The sequence below is a fragment of the Chiloscyllium plagiosum genome, unplaced genomic scaffold (assembly GCF_037043375.1).
Source record: "Chiloscyllium plagiosum isolate Xiang-an unplaced genomic scaffold, Cpla_swu_hap1 HiC_scaffold_27, whole genome shotgun sequence".
NCBI lineage: Eukaryota > Metazoa > Chordata > Chondrichthyes > Orectolobiformes > Hemiscylliidae > Chiloscyllium > Chiloscyllium plagiosum.
Window position 1 is genome coordinate 83,781,929 of NW_028270165.1, and position 15,926 is coordinate 83,797,854.

The 15,926-nt window shown below is 47.2% G+C and overlaps 1 protein-coding gene across 2 annotated transcripts in view; it reads right to left on the minus strand.

Annotated features, from left to right (window-relative positions):
• LOC148144770 (uncharacterized) overlaps positions 1-15,926 on the minus strand; it is a 392,813-nt gene that overhangs the window by 8,741 nt on the left and 368,146 nt on the right. Inside the window, exon 1 of one of the 2 annotated variants that reach the window (XM_087975114.1) lies at positions 1,600-1,708. The exons of the other annotated variant lie outside the window; for it this stretch is intronic. The gene's annotated coding sequence lies outside the window, so the exon portion shown is untranslated. Of the gene's footprint in view, positions 1-1,599; positions 1,709-15,926 lie in introns of those variants that run through there. 2 annotated transcript variants of the gene reach the window in all.

Consider the following 15,926-nt stretch of genomic DNA (forward strand, 5'->3'; position numbering starts at 1 on the left):
GCACATTCTCCCCATGTCTGCATGGGTTTCCTCCAGGTGCTCTGGTTTCCTCCCACAATCCAAAGATGTACAGTTTGGTGAATTGGCCATGCTAAATTGCCCATAATGTTAGGTGCATTAATTATAGGGAGATGGGTCTGGGTGAGCTACTCTTCAGAGGATAGGTGTGGACTGGTTGGGCCGATGGGCCTGTTTCCACACTGTTGGAATCTAATCCTTCTGGGCTGATCAGAGTCTACTGACCCGGCTGTATCAAAGAATAAACTACTGCTTGTATGATTGACAAAAGAGTCATTTCCAGGTGTGTTTATTGACCAATCCCAGAAATCCGAAGATCCGGGCAGCAGTCCAGATCATCAGAACGACCAGATAGGAAACAGTTAATGTCTCCAGAATGTGGGGAGCAAAATAAGACACCAAGGTGTTAACACCAACACCAGGGAGAAACTGAACATACAGACGTGACAAACATTTGTGGCAAGCCAGAATCACAGATGTACAGCACAGAAACAGTCCCTTCAATCCATGCTGACCAGATATCCTAAATCAATCTAGCCCCATTTGCCAGCACTTGGCCCATGTCCCTCTAAATGCTTCCCAACATATACCCATCCAGATACCTTTTAAAGGTTGTAATTGTACCAGCAGTCACCACTTCCTCTGGCAGCTCATTCTTTACACACACCACCCTCTGTATCTGGGAGTTGCCCCTGAGGTTTCTTTTAAATCTCAGCCTCACCCTAAACCTATGAGCAATCCCAGATCAAAGATCTTGTCTATTTACCCTCGCCATGCCTCACATTATTTTATACAAGGTTGTAGGGTCTCCCCTGTGGGATATAGGTAAAGCAGTGTTACTTCTGCAACCATAATTGCTTCTGCAAGGTAAATGAACTAACGCCAGGGTATAATTGTTTCAGCCAAGAGTGGAGTTAACAAGAATGAAAGCTATGTGAAGGAAATATATAATTGCTTTTGTATTAGCTAAAATGTGCATACATGAAATGTGCCTGTAAACAATGGTGGATGTTACAGACAAACAGATAAAGGAGCTGTGAGGGGAGGGGGTGTAGGTTAAGCTAGATATGCTCGTACAGTTATAACCATCTGTTTCCTGCTTCTGCAAAAACAAAAAAAACACAATCAAGGAGGTCAGAAGGCTCAGTGTCGGCGAAAAATGGGAGGAAATGTTGCTTTCGCAAACAAGGAAGCAGCTGGCAGTGAAAGAGGATATACGCTAACACTTTGTTCACGCACAAGGCCGGATAAGGCAAGAAATAGACAAGAGTAATGGGCGCCACCGGGAAAGAATGGAGGGACAAACCGATCTTTTGCGGGTCAGCTTGGAACATCAGGACAGGGGGGAATGGGAATGAGGGAAAGAAGCTGAATGTGCTGGAGCAAGGCGGAAGAACAGAGGATGCAAAACCGGCTTGAAGCTGCAATGAGGAATATTGCATGTGCTGTACTTGTACCTGTGGCTGTAAATGGTGGGAATCGGGTGCATTTTAAACATCAAAACAGAAAAGATATCCAGCCCTCCCCCTTCCCAATCTCTATCCTTCAGCCCCTCCTCGCCTGGCTAACTAAGACACATACCTGAGTTTGCAGAGTCTGCTCCCTCCCTGCATTCACTCCAGTTGCTACAAGTGACCAATTTCCCCTCCTCCCATCTCTGTCTCCAACCCAGGATGAAGAGTCGTCCTGAGGGCGGGAGATTCACTTTGAAACTGACAGGGTCACTTCCGCGTTGTGACGTCATAAAGGACCGAGGGGCGGAACGAAACCAACAGCGGGACGCCGCACTGCGCATGCGCTGCGCGCGGGGGGGGGGGGCGGGGGGGAGAACACACTTTCCAAAAACCCCTCCCTTCAGAGAATCCCCACAGTGTGGAAGCAGGCCACTCGGCCTCACCGACCCTCCCAAGGGTCACCCACCCTCCCAAGGGTCACCCACCCACACCCATTCCCCTGCCCCCATTGCTCTTCATTTATCCCTGAGTCATGCACCTTGCCTGCATATTATGCCTAATTTAGCATGGGTAAAAACAATGACTGCAGATGCTGGAAAGCAGATTTTGGATTAGTGGTGCTGGAAGAACACAGCAGTTCAGGCAGCATCCGAGGAGCAGCAAAATCGACGTTTCGGGCAAAAGCCCAACATCAGGAATAAAGCATAGCCAATCCACCCTAACCTGCACATCCCTGGGCATTATGGGTAATTTAGCATGGCCAATCCACCCTCACCTGCACATCCCTGGGCACTATGGGTAATTTAGCATCGCCAGTCCACCCTAACCTGCACATCCTTGGGCACTATGGGTAATTTAGCATGGCCAATCCACCCTAACCTGCACATCCCTGGGGACTATGGGTAATTTAGCATGGCCAATCCACCCTCACCTGTACATCCCTAGGCACCATGGGTAATTTAGCATGGCCAATCCACCCTAACCTGCACATTCCTGGGCACGATGGGTATTTCAGCATGGCCAATCCACCCTAACCTGCACATCCCTGGGCACTATGGGTAATTCAACATGGCCAATCCACTTTTGATTCGACTGGTGCTGGAAAAGCACAGCAGTTCAGGCAGCATCCGAGGAGCAGGAAAATCGACGTTTCGGGCAAAAGCCCTTTATCAGGAATAGAGCCTGCAGGGTGGAGAGATAAATGAGAGGAGGGTGGGGGTGAGGAGAAAGTAGCATAGAGTACAATAGGTGAATGGGGGTGGGGATGGAGGGGATAGGTCAGAGAGGAGGGTGGGGGAAGGTAGCAAAGAGTACAATGGGTGAATGGGGGTGGGAATGAAGGTGATAGGTCACACAGGAAGGTGGAGTGGCCTGTTCGGATCCGAACTCTGCTTGCTTAAAGGTGGTCCGGAGTCCGTGTAGGATGAGTTGGTTACGGAGGCGGCACTGAGGAAGCAAATGTGGCTGTGGTAGCGAGTCTGTTTCAGGACATGATTGAAGAGCTTCAGGGCAGAGGAAATGACCTGGGAGTTGCAGTGGGAGAGGGATTCCTTGAGATTCTTGTAGAGAGAGGAGGAAAACTTCTTCAAGGCAGGCATCCTTGCAAGAGGATTCACTGTAGGGTTAAAATCAACTAGGTAAAAACAAGGACTGCAGATACTAGAAACCAGATTCTAGAATCACATAACTCCAGGTTGTAGTCCAACAAGCTTCTTTGGAAGCAGTAACTTTTGGAGTGCTGCCTCTTCATCAGGTGGTTGTGGAGGATAAGATCCTCAGACACAATTTAGAGCAAAACATTCCAGTGTCCTGCCACTGAAATGGTATATTGAACAAACCTGGATTGTTAAGTCTTCCACCGTTTCAAATCGGTTGCAGGTCTCATTGCAATGTAAATCCCAGAATTTCTTGTTGTCACCTTCTCGAGATAACAAGGTTTTATAGCAAAAGCTCACATCTCAGCTCAGACAATGCATTAAAGATGTGAGGTCAGAGTCTGCCTGTATCCTAATCTTGAGTCAGACTGGTCCTGTTTCCAAAGTCGAATTTACAAACTATTACATGTATTGACTGCACATAGAATGTATCTGCAAATATACATCCACCCCCCCACACACACACACACATACGCACAAGTTTGTTGGGTGAATTCGTACTTGCAGAATTATGTCTTACTTTGCTCAAAAACTGCATGAATCCATGTAAGATTCTGTAAATCGGTTTAACCATTGTGGCACAGACAGTCTCACACAGGGGAACTCACACCTTCAGTACATTATCTGGGCTGACGCGACACCAATTGGTAAAGTTCACTTGAGGATTTAATTATTTTAAAAGGTTTTGTGATTTACATTTGAAAGAACTGAAACTATCATGGTCATTCAAAAAGATGAGAGACTTAACAAACAATCCGGGTCTTTTTCAAAATATATTTTCAGTTACATCACACTATAAACTGTTGCTATAAATTCTGTGTCTTACAATTTTATATTCCACAATCCCCTGATGAAGGAGCTGCACTCCGAAAGCTACTGCTTCCAATTAAACTTGTTGGACAGAATTTCTCAAGTAGGGCACCATTCGAGTCCTGGGAGACTGCTATTTCTTGTTTACTTCGTAATGAACAAACATTAAGCACGATCCCCTATTTATTTCTCATTTTGTCTCATTTTTCTTGTTTTATTCCCTGCGATGATGTGGGAGAATTGTTTGATTTGGGTCAGCCATTTTGTCACATATTAAAGCCTGGAAACCATTTTAAATCTCATCTTAGTGTCTGCTTGCTAAAGTTTGTGTTTCCCAGGCTCAGCGGAAATGGTTGGCCTTGCAGCTGTACTGCTTCCTGATAAACAAATTCTTTCCTGACATGGGGCTTTATGTCCATCCCCCACAGTTGGCGAGTCAGGCAGGAGATACCCGGGTCCTGCCAGGTCACCGGCTGATATCCTTTGAGAGATGAAATATAGAGGGTGGTTGCTGCTTTTGTTGGGTCCAAAATAAAGGGGAAAGCTGGCCAGGGACAAAAGTGCTGTTAGAAATGTTGATACAATTCTTCCTACTCAGCCACAAGATACTAGTGAGAGAACTCAACAAGGTCTGGACGTAATGTTGCTGAGAGCACTTGTGTTTACAAAGTTAGTAATAATGAATTTGCTTACCCCAGGATTACGAGAGGTGAAACCCTATTTGATAAGCCCTGGACCCACACTGAGGTCCGTGGCATGCTTCAGGATGCCACCAATCTGTTCGAGTGCCCAACATTAGTTTTAATTGGCGAGTAGAAATCTGAAGTATAATTGCTCGCTTCAGGACGTCCAGACTTGAATGAATTTGGCACACAGGACACATTGGACAACTATTAACTGAGACATGTAGAAAGTTGAAGAGTGTTACAGAGAGAGAGAGAGGCGCACAGGCAGAGGGGGGCATAAGCGGGCAGAGAGAGAGAGAGAGGTGCAGGCAGGCAGAGAGAGGTGCAGGCAGGCAGAGAGAGAGAGAGAGGTGCAGGCAGGCAGATAGAGAGAGGGCGGCGCAGGCAGGCAGAGAGAGAGAGAGAGAGAGAAAAAAAAGAGAGCCGCAGGCAGGCAGACATAGAGAGCTTTATTCCTGATGAAGGGCTTTTGCCCGAAACGTCGATTTTGCTGCTGCTCCTCGGATGCTGCCTGAACTGCTGTGCTCTTCCAGCATCATTGATCCAGAGAGAGTGTGTTTGTTAACCACCTCCTTGCCTGATCGGCCTTTTTCCCTGTCTACAACTTGCTTTTATAGAATCACCTCGCGTACATTTAGTAGATGAATCAAAACCATCCCAATGGCTGAAACAGCTGACACTCTAGTGTTGGTCAAGTGGGAAATATTTGCATCAGTTAACCAAAACTCTTCAGAGTTGACATTCATGGGTACGCCAAGCCTCAGCATTAGGACCGGGACATATTGGAGCTGAGATGGAAAGGCCCGTTCCTAGTCCTGCTGGTTCCCGGTCAGCAGTCAGGGTCAAGGGGAGGCCGCATGGACACACACAACACAATGCAAACGAGCGCCACCTCCTGGAGGAACACCAGAAGACCCCCGTCAGAGACACATCTTCAGCCTTCATCCGTGAATGGCTCAGCCTGATCATTCTGCCTTTCACTGCACTCTTTCTTATCTTTCTTTCACTAAATATGTTTGATTGGGCCGGATAACCTCTTGTAAACAGGAATTACAGTTTGATACTTTTTTATGCACAGAAGGTCAACCACTCTAGCTGCTAGGTATGTGCCCATATCCCCATCCGTCCCGAACTCGTACCAAGCGAGCCCTTATGGAGTTTGAGTAACTTGCAGCTTTCTTTCCCCCTGCCTTTGGAACTGCTCGATTGGAAATCAAAGTCACCCTGCAGACAATCCTGTGCTCGGCTCAGTTCACTGTTGTGGCCCTCCCCTCCAGCGATCTCCCAGATACCGAGATTTTCCATTCCTGATAAAACCCCTGATGATGATTCCCAATCCCTGGAGCCTTCTGCCCCTGTCCTTACTGAACCCGAGGACTATCAGTCCGATCTCCAAGCACCGACCCCTGGCTCTGGGTATAATCCCCCTTTTGCTGACACCCCCAATCTCCTCTTTTTAATAAAAAAGGAGGGATTGTGGGAGAATGTGATCAAAATTGACAAAACTGCATGGAAGCCATTTTGTCACAAACCAATGTTTGCAGTAAAATGTAGCCTGTTAACATAATGCTGTCTGAGCCCTGGCTAAGGAATTCTGTTTTGATAGCCTGACCTTGCAGCTGCAGGCTGTCTCTGCTCCTCAGGCCATTAGACTGTGCTGCTTCAGAGAATGATGGATTGGTTCTCTCTGTCCCTTAGTGGTAATTCGAGCTGAGCTGAACCTGCAGTATAAGATAACATTCAGTTTTGTAGAAATTAAGAAACGTAGGTCTGGACAATGTATGTGAACCTTACGACTGCCCCTCAGTTGCATTATTATTGGAGAGTGGGGCTTGTGTTTTACCATAAAACTTGTAACATTCTATATTTTATTGGAATACGTCGGACTTTATTTTGAACTAAGAGGTATTCCCCAATGGCAACGAATAAAGCTAGTTAATTGCTCAAGGTCTCCTCTCCTGACTACCTTGCTTTAAACGATTTGGCACACGAGTTACTTTGTCCCAACAGTACTAATAGTTACATCGAATGTAGAGAGAATTCCTCAAGTCGGGCACTATCAGAATCCTGGGAGAGCCCTATTTCTGGTTTACTTCCTAATGAACAAACATTAAGCCTTTATTTATTTCTGATTTTGTTTCATTTTTCTTGTTTGATTCCCTGCTGTGACTACACTCTGCGTCTGGATGGTTGACAGGCTGAGATTGTGGGTTGGCTTTCGATTGACTGAATGTTTTATTGAAGAAGGGCTTATGCCCGAAACGTTGATTCTCCTGTTCCCTGGATGCTGCCTGACCTGCTGTGCTGTTCCAGCAACACATTTTCAGCTCTGAATGTTTTCTTGTTCTGGAAGCTGTAAAAGAGGCGTGAAAGCTTCAGCAGAAGTCCAGCAAAGCTGAGAACAGACCAACATCTTACTCAGTGGGAACAGGGAGATCAGAGGACAGAGAAATCAGGCCGTGAAACCCGAGCTGACACCAGACTACCGTGTGCTCAGTGCTTTGGTGAGCAGTGCCAACCCTCTGCCTTTACCTAGCTTCCCATCTGACTCCCCCCCTCAATATTCAGGATCCAATCCTTGCCATCCTGAAGCCATGTGTCTGTAAGGAGTCTCAGATCATAATTATTCATTTCAATGAGTGCAGTTAATTCATTCACTTTTGTTACAATGTGGCACATGTTCAGACTCACCATGTATCATTTCAGTTTTTGTGACATTAGTATCCAGTTTCGATTGCTGATACATTTCCTCTCCTTGTCCCTTTCTGTTGTTCTCTGACATTCATTTTCCACATCACTACATTACTCACCGGCCTTGATTTGGATTGGCCATGCTAAATTGCCCATAGTGCCCAGGGATATGCAGGTTAAGTGGGTTAACCATGGGAAATGCAGGGTTATATTTCATAGTAATAGAAGCAGGAGTAGGCCATTTGGCCCTTCCAGCCTACATTAAGATCAGGGCTGATGCATCCATTGTCTAAGCTCCTCTTCCCTGCATTGTCCCAACTACCTTTAATTCCCTGACTTAACAGAGACACTGAGCCTTGCAGCTGTATTGCTACCTGATAAACAAATTCTTTCCTTGCGTGGGAATATCCTTCTCTTTGCAAGGACCTATTGTACACTTATCAGCTACTAACCAACACTATCCAGACACTGTGTCGCTGGGCAAAGTGACTTAGGTTGCTCAAATTCCTGCAATTAACAGTTTGTTAATTGTTAAATGATTGTAACCTATATAATCATACAACTCTCTGTTACTCGTCAGAGTGACTTGTGAGCTCCCAAATAGACAGTCAATAACCCAAGGCTTGTGTGTCATGATTACTTATCTAATAATTATTGGTCTACTACGAGTAAGTCACCCACAGCATCATCCACTTCCATCCCCAACATGGATCAAGACGCCATCCTTTTTTGCCAGACAAGTAAATGTGTCAAGCTCAGGAAACAAAGCCTGTCAAACATTAATAGACACAGATCTAAACCAATCTTTTCCAGAGTCTGTCCCTTCAACTTGATTGACTTTCTTTTTCCCTCAGCTCCTACAAACCAACAGCTGAACCCAAGGATGAGAAAAGAAATGGGAAAGAGGGCGAGAAAAGAGAGTGCGGTACTCCCAGATATAAAACAGAGGAAGGAAGTTCCAGTCTGGGCTGAAGCTCAATCTTCATTCAGAGAGAGAGGAGCAACAACAACTTCAGAAGCTCATGGTCGAACTTCCGCATTCAAACAATGGCGGGGGGGACTCTGATTGGCAGGAAGACCAGGCCCCTTCTGGTCCTCCAGGATTTCCAAAAGATTGGTCTCCCCTTCATCTGAACGACGAGGGGCGGGGCCCCATTCCAAGCTCACACATGCGCACTATGAACACTGCTCACGGCCCATAGAGTGGTGTCTGGATCGCATAGGATTGTGGGTACTGCAACAGCCATTAAAGAGATGAAATCAAGAGTCCCATATGCCTTCTTAACCGTCCTTTTTTATGTGTTAATGACGAACACGGCAAGAGCTAATCTTTAATCGATTTTCGATTGATACACTGAGTGAAACACTACAGGTGTTTAACTCTCTATTTCCAGTTCAGTGTCAGTATAACACTCTTATCTGTCCTCAAATAAGGACCGAATCAAAGCCCGACGTCTGTTCCACCTAAAGGTTGTTTTTTTTAGTTTGCAGTTTCCAATCCTCCGTTTCAATCATTTATTAAAAGTTACTCGTGGTACATGAGCATTGCTGGCTGGCCAGCATTTAGTTCCCCTTGAGAAGGTGATGGTGAACTGCCTTCTTCAACTGCTGTGGTCCACACGCTGTACGGTGACCTATAATGTCCTTTCGGAGGGTATTCCAGGATTTAGACCCAGCAACACTGAAGGAACAGCAATATATTTCCAAGTCAAGATGGTGAGTGGCTTGGAGGGGTACTTGCAAGAGTTGTGTTCCCAAGTATCTGTTGCCCTGGTCGTTCTAGAGGAAGTGGTTGTTGGTTTGGAAGGTATTTTCTAAGGATCTTTGGTGAATTTCTGTGTTGTGTCTTGTAGATCGTACACACTCCTGCTTCTGAACAGTGGGGCAGAGGGAGTGGATGTATGTGGAGATGGTGCCAATCAAGCAGGCGACTTTGTCCTGGATGGTATCAAGCTTTTTGAATGTTGTTGAAGCTGCACCCATCCAAGCTGGTGGGAGAGTATTCCATTACACTGCAGACTTGTGATTTGTAGAAGATGGGCAAGGTTTGGGGAGTCACAGTATGCCTGACCTGTTGCCTGCTCTTGTTGCCATTGTGTCTGTGATTAGTCTAGTTGAGTTTCTGGTCAATGGTAAACCCCAAGGATGTTGATAGTGGGGTGTTTAGTGACAGTAACACTGTTGAATATCACGGGGCAGTTGTCAGATTCTCTCTTTTGGGGATGAGTCATTGTTTGGCATTGGCATGGCATACATGTTACTTGCCACTCCTGAGCCCATTGGATATTGTTAAGATCTTGTTGCATTTCAAACTGAACTGCTTCAGTTTGTGAGGAGTTGTGAATCGTGCTGAACATTGTGCAATTATTGGCGAATATCTCCACCTCTGACCTTATGATGGAGGACGGTCATTGATGAAGATGGTTGAGCCGAAGAAGACACTACCCTATGAATTCCTGCAGAGACGTTCTGGAACTGAGATGACTGACCTCCAACAACCAAAGCCATCTCTCTATGTACCAGGTATCCCTGAACAATTCAGATACACAACAATATTTCAAAACTAATTGAAGGAATACAGATGCAACACCCCTCTTCTGGGAGTCTCCAGTGCAAGTTTTTCTGTTCGGGAAACAATCTGATAAGTGTTGACTGTCATCAACCTTTTTGATCTTGGCCACACACAGCGCCCCCTGTCCATTAGCCCCCGCCATAAACAGCACCCCCGTTCTTTCCTCCCACCACCCAGAGTTCCCCCTGTCCATTCCCACCACCAGCCACAGCGCCCCTTGTCCATTCTCTCTCCATCCCCAGGTTCTTGCCCATTCTCCCTCTATACTCCAAACACCCTGTCCATTCTCTCTCACGCAACCCTCTGTACCCCTATCGTTTCATTCCTCAGCCCCTGTCCAGTCCATCTCTCCACCTTCTACACCCATCTGTTCTCTCTCATCCCACCCTCTGACCCATGTCCATTCTTCCAGCCCCCACCATCCATTCTCTCTCTCTCGCTCCCCCCACCATCTGCCACCCTACCCATTCTCTCTCTCCCCTGAAATACACCAGGCTCGGAGTCAGAATTGGGGTTCAATGACAGAGTTTATTGCACAAGGAAAGACCGGGGCTCCGGGGAGAGAAAGACTTTTTTTAAATTTAAAAATATACTTTATTCATAGAAATAAATCTTTGGTACTTGTACAATTTGTCATGTCGTTCATAGATATATACATTGCATGTCTTCACATTACAAAGAACAGATTGAATTAATCGAATTTACAGTTATCCTATTTACAGTTCCCTTTATTAACCATCCAGTCTCTTAGTATTTAGCTGTGGCTTCAGCAGAACCCACCTATTGAGTGGGTGCCCTGTTAAGAACAGAATTTTTTTTATTTCAAAAATATACTTTGTTCATAAAATACTTTGGTGATCTGTACAACTGGACATGCCATATATATGTAAACATTCCATTTGTTTGCATTCCGAAAACAGAGTAATCATTCCTATTTACAGGTCTGCACGATTACATTTTTAGCTGAGGTATCAGCAGAGTCCAAATGACTGCGTGGGCCCCCTGTTCTTCTTTAGGCAGGCAGGTGTTACACTGTGGTCTTTCCCCACCGCGCCTTGGCAGCAGCGCCTTGGCAGCCAGTCTGCAACACTCAGTCGGGGTCAACTCCTTCAGCTGGAAGATCAGGTTTCGGACCGCCCAGAGAGCATCCTTCACCGAGTTGATGATCCTCCAGGCACAGTTGATGTTCGTCTCGGTGTGTGTCCCTGGGAACAGGCCGTAGAGCACGGAATCCCGCGTCACAGTGCTGCTTGGGACGAACCTCGACAAACACCACTGCATTCCTCTCCAGACTTCTTCTGCATAGGCACATTCCAGAAGGAGGTGTGTGACAGTCTCGTTCCCCCCACCCCCACCCCGCAGCCGCTTCGAGGGCAGCGTGTGGTGCAGCTGAGAGTCTGGGCGTGCATAAAGGATCTCTCAGGCAGAGCCCTTCTCACCACCAGCCAAGCCATGTCTTGGTGCTTGTTGGAAAGTTCTGGCGATGAGGCATTCTGCCAAATGGCTTTGACAGTCTGCTCAGGGAACCGCTCGATAGAATTCGCCCTCTCCTTTTCCCAAAGGGTTTCAAGGACACTACGTGCTGACCACTTCCTGATGGACTTGTGGTCAAAGGTGTTTTTCTTCACAAACTTCTCCACGAAGGACAGGTGATACGGAACGGTCCAACTACTCGGAGCTTTGTGTGTGCCGCCCAGCACCACTCAGTGCTGGGCGGCACGGTGGCACAGTGGTTAGCACTGCTGCCTCACAGCGTCAGAGACCCGGGTTCAATTCCCGCCTCAGACGACTGACTGTGTGGAGTTTGCACGTTCTCCCCGTGTCTGCGTGGGTTTCCTCCGGGTGCTCCGGTTTCCCCCCAAAGTCCAAAAGATGTGTAGGTTAGGTGAATTGGCCATGCTAAATTGCCCGTAGTGTTAGGTAAGGGGTAAATGTAAGGGTATGGGTGGGTTGCGCTTCGGCGGGGCGGTGTGGACTTGTTGGGCCGAAGGGCCTGTTTCCACACTGTAAGTAATCTAATCTAATCTAATCTAATCTAATCTAATCTAATCTATTGTCCATTTCAATGTCTGCGTGGAAATCCATTGTTGAAGTAATGGGCGCTAATTGCTCTTCCTGAGAAGGGGGATTCCTGCAGCCCTGGCTATTAGCATTTGATATTGAGTCTGTATCAAGCTGTTAGAACTCCTATAAGAGGTGTTGGCCGGACCCAGACACTTCGGCGGGCAGTGTTCATTACTCGTGTGTATTATCTCCCCCACCCGCCTTAAACTAATCACCTGGGTTGTGAGTCCATTGTGCTGGTATTCTGGTGGCCCCAGGCAGTGTCTGTATAAACTCTGCTGTTTCTCTCCATATTGTGATCCGGCGGCCATCTTGTGTGTCAGTGTGCCTAGTATCACCCTGCTCAGTGATCATCTTGTGTATCCGTGTGCCTAGTGTCTCCCTGCCCTGTGCCATCTCCCACTTCTCCGTCACGCCCACTCTCTCTCCCCCGCCCAATTTCTCTATCAACCCCACTCATTCTCTCTCTCTGTACCCCCTAGTCTCTCTCTACCCCCACCCTTTGCCCCCCTGTCCATTTTCTCTCTCTCTGTCCCCCATCCATTCGGTCTCTTTTCTCCCCAGCCCCCACCACACCGTCCTTTCTCGAGCCTCGAACCATCTTTGACCACTGTATCAAACCCTTCAAAGGACAGAGAGAGAGAGAGAGAGAGATAATGGATAGTAATGACTCTACCTGGGAGTCGGGAGGGGTGAGAAATGGCTGATCCTCAAAATTGAGAATACCTAAAATGATATATTCAGAAACATCATTAAAGTCAGAAAGCACGTTCAAGTTTTTTAAAAGAGCTGCTGAAATCTTTCTGAAACTTTCACTGAAATAAGCGCAGTCAGGCCACTGCTCAGGAGAGGAAAAAAGAATCTTTCCTGAAGAAGGGCTTATGCCCGAAACGTCGATTCTCCTGTTCTCTGGATGCTGCCTGACCTGCTGCGCTTTTCCAGCAACACATTTTCAGCTCTGATCTCCAGCATCTGCAGACCTCACTTTCTCCACTGCTCAGGACAGGCTGGAAGGGGTGAATGGGCGAAGGTGAGCACTGCGGATGCTGGAGATTAGAGTCAAGATTAGAGTGGTGCTGGAAAAGCACAGCCGGTCAGGCAGCATTTGAGGTCTTTGCCTGAAACGTTGATGTTCCTGCTCCTTGGATGCTGCCTGACCTGCTGTGCATTTCCAGCACCACTCTGATCTTGACTGTAAGGGGTGAATGGCCTAGTCCTCGTCTTGTGAAGTTGGTTCCAACTATCTAGAAATAGCATCTGCTCCTTCACCGGGTAGCTGTGGAGCCGGATCAAAAGATACAGAATTGATAGCAAAAGCTCACAGTGTCATGCAACTGATAGGATATACTGAACAAACCTAGATTGCTGTTCAGTCTTCCATCTTTGAGAATGGATTGCAGGTTTTGGTTCATTAATCTGTAAATCCCAGAACATCTTTTAAGTTACGTTCTTGAGATGACTTAAGGTTTTATTTTAAAAAATGCTTACAGCTCAGACAATGCATTAAAGGTGTGAGGTTCGAGCCTGTCATACCCCAATCTTGGATCAGACTGGTTCTAGTTCCAAAGTAGGAATTTATAAAATATTACATGGATTGACTGCCTGCAGTTTCTGCACATTTTTGAGCAAAGTAGAATGTACCTGCAAATAATTCTGCCAATTCAAATTCACTTCTTGGAGTTATTTGTGTGTGTGCATGTTTGGTATAGAGTATAAGCCTGTGAGAGTGTTGGGGGGTGTATGTGTGTGTATATGTATGAGAGAAGAATGAATAAAAGCAAGGGGTTGCATTTTGCTGAAACAAGGAAGGGTGGACCTTGTTCCCTGGGTCATTAACCATTTTGCTCCCACCTTCCCTGGGTCATTAACCATTTTGTGTCTGGTCCTTCCTCAAGAAGGTTCACCCTGAATTGACACTTTTTTTTAAATTGCTTCCCAAAATCAGACCTGCTCATTCTCCGCAGGATCCCAGTGTTGTGTAAGATATTAACTTTCAGGTGGAGGTATCCAAAATTCAGAGAGATGTCAGTCTTGATGTTTTTGCTTTGCTGCCCCTGTAAGATCCTGAATCAGCACCTTCAGGGGAATTAGTTAGAGCGGAGTGAGAACAGAGGGGGAGAGAGAGTGGGATGGTGCTTTCAATTTTGTGGAACAACAAAAGAATATTCCACAGAAAGTGGAATTGCTTTTTCTGAATTTCTACCCTGCACTGATAATCCCTTTTGTAATCTCTTTTTGCAGAGTATTTGAAAATCTGAAGACTGAAGTTTCAAAATCAACGAATGAAGGGCTTATGCCCGAAACATTGACTCTCCTGCTCCTCAGATGCTGCCTGACCTGCTGTGCTTTTCGACTGACTGTCAAGCGTCTGCAGTCCTTATTTTGATGTCAATGTCTGACAGTCACTCAATCCATCGGTACAGCAACGATTTTTGACTGTGATTTCTGTGAGAGGGATCAACACTTTTTGGTTCCTGTTTGAGGATGTTTTCAGCATCAGTGGGACTGGACGAGAGACCCCACTGTTGCAGCGCACTGTGTGTGGAGCCTGAAACAGTTATACGGCCTGGGAAGAGGATTTCACGGCAGGGAGGGGCACTACACGTGTTTGTGTGCAGCTGAAGCTGTGGCCATGGAGAAACCTGAGGAATCCCACCCCGTGGAGAAACCGTGGAAGTGTGGCGACTGTGGGAAAGGCTTCCGTGTCCCGTCTGCCCTGGAGACTCATCGGCGCAGTCACACTGGGGAAAGGCCCTTCAGCTGCCCCGAGTGTGGGAAGGCCTTCACTTATTCCTCCACCCTGCAGAGTCACCGGCGTGTCCACACGGGGGAGAGGCCCTTCAGCTGCCCCGAGTGCGGGAAGGCCTTTACCCACGTCTCCTCCCTGATGAGGCACCAGCGGATCCACACGGAGGAGAGGCCCTTTGCCTGCTCTCAGTGCCGGAAGGCCTTTAGCGATTCCTCCACCCTGCTGATCCACCAGCGGGTCCACACGGGGGAGAGGCCATTTACCTGCTCTCAGTGCGGGAAGGGCTTCACCCGCACCTCCCACCTGCGGAGCCACCAGCGAGTTCACGTGCCATCACAGGGGGATTGAAGGAGTGACAGCCGAGTGCTATTATCGATTGGACCATCAACCCAGTTCCGGAGACTCCCGGGTTTGAATCCCGCCACGACAGATGGCAGAATTGGTATTCGGTCAGAAATGTGGAGTTGGGAATCTAATGATGAGACCGTTGCAGGGAGGTGGTGGTGCAGGGGGGAAAGCCCCCATCTGATTCACTCTCTCCCTTGTTAGGCAAGGGAACCGCTATTGTGGGAAAGGATTCACTCAGTTGTTCCAGCTGCATCCTTTGCCCGGTCTGGCCTACACGTGACCCCAGACCCACAGCAGTCTGGTTGACTCTACACTGCCCCTTCCTGGCAAATGAGCGGGGAGAAACTTACTTGGAGACAAGATATGGGTTGAAATTGCTGAGTGAGGCAATACGTCCTCCAGGTTACGGCTTTACCAAGGATCCAATTACAAAGGGACAACTTGGTCCTGGCCAATAGTAAAGACAGTGGGGGGGGAGGGGGGGGGGGGGGGGGGTCGGACAAGGGGAGGTGTGGTGTGTGCACTTTGACCTTGAGCTGTTCAAAAAGCAACTACTTTTTTCTCTGTCTTTTTGCTGGGGGGATCTGAAGCTGTAACAAAGTTGGGTTGCAATAAAGGTTACCTGAACTTACCACCGGGCTCAGACTCTCATTGAAAGCTTTGAGCTCCAAGAAGTTTTTGTTTTAAAGCTGCTCATTTCTTTCAGCCTCCTGCACTAAGTTTAGAACAAAGAACATAGAACAATCGAGCGCAGAACAGGCCCTTCGGCCCTCAATGTTGCATCGACCTGTGAACTATTCTCGTCCCCCTACACTATCCCAAAATCATCCATGCACTTATCTAAGGATTGTTTAAATCTCCCTAATGTGGCTGAGTTGA